The sequence below is a fragment of the Nannochloropsis gaditana genome (assembly GCF_000240725.1).
Source record: "Nannochloropsis gaditana CCMP526 unplaced genomic scaffold scaffold336, whole genome shotgun sequence".
NCBI lineage: Eukaryota > Eustigmatophyceae > Eustigmatales > Monodopsidaceae > Microchloropsis > Microchloropsis gaditana.
In genome coordinates this window covers 29865-31184 of record NW_005803617.1, presented here as the reverse complement: position 1 = coordinate 31184, position 1320 = coordinate 29865, and positions in this window count along the sequence as shown.

The following is a 1320-nucleotide window of genomic DNA, read 5'->3' as shown; positions in this document are numbered from 1 at the left end:
TCCTCCTCCTCCTCCTCCTCTTCTTCTTCTTCTTCCTCTTCTTCTTCTCCCACTTCTCCGTCTTCCTCGGTTTTTCCTGCTCCCTCCCCCCCGACCTCCTCCCTTCCCTTCCTCCCCATAACCCTCTCCTCCTCGTCGCTGAAGTTTCTCGCACAGGAAGGGCCTTCCCTCCTCATCGGTGCCGCCGGGCAAAACCACAGCGGGATCCTCCTCTTCCTCTTCCTCCGCCTCTCCCTTCTCCACCTGAACACCACCCACCCATTGCACCCGTCGGCCCTCCCGAACCTCCAGCGTTTTCACCTCCTCGTCCGTGCCCTCATGCTCTTCCTAACCCATCATTCGTCGTCGAATGGCCGGGACCCGCGCGTTCCGGCCCATCTCCTTGGCGAGGTGTCGCCCCTGAGGTGGGGGGAGTCCGACACCGTGACCCCGCAGAGGATCCATCTTCCCTCCCCATCGCACCGTCAGGAGGCAGAGAATTGGTGGGTCGTGTGCATTCTCCACGTCCAAAACGCCTTGCAACGCTTGCGCAACCTCCTCCGCGCCACTGTCGCTGCTCTTCCACCTTCACGCGCCCACTCCGTGTCCGCCTCCACCTCTCGCGGGAGGGGCCGTAAGCAGCCGGGAGGGATTGACCGGGAGGAAAAAGAGAAGGAGGAGGTTCAGGCGACCGAGCCCACGGGCTGTCTTTTCTGCAATGGGAACCCGGGGAGGGAGGGAGGGAGGAGGACGATTGTAGAAGCGGTGGAAGAGGCAAAGGTCCTGCGTGCGGTCTTGACCACCTTAACTGTGGGGCGAGAAGCGTGGGTGGAGGGGCTATATGTGGACCGGGAGGGGTACGACGCAATGACCGCCTTGCTGGAGGTAGGAAGCCGGGCGATGGGGCGGGAAGGCCGCGAGGAGGTGGCCAACCTGCCTTTCTTCGGAGGGTGTTTCTCGTGCCGCACCGACCCTTTCCTCGGCGTCCTCCTCCACTCGTCGTCCTCCCCGGGGCCTCCATCTCCATCGCTTCCTCCCTCCCCCTCGCACTGGCTCCAGGACTCCAACCTCCTCACCCGTTACTCCCCCGCCCAAGGCGCCGTCCGGTCCCTCAGCCTAACGGCCAGCCGTTACCGGCGATGCTTCGAGTACTACTTGACGTTCGCCTGGGAGCAACAGCTGACGGAGGGGAGGTTCTGGGTATCCCACATGGGTGACCCGGAGCCGGTGATGATTTTGGAAGGACGGGCGGTCCGGAAGGGGTTGGAGGAGGAGGAGGAGGGTAAAGAGTTAAGGAAAAAGGAAGGAAGGCGGGAGCGGGAAGCGATCGGGCGGTGGGAC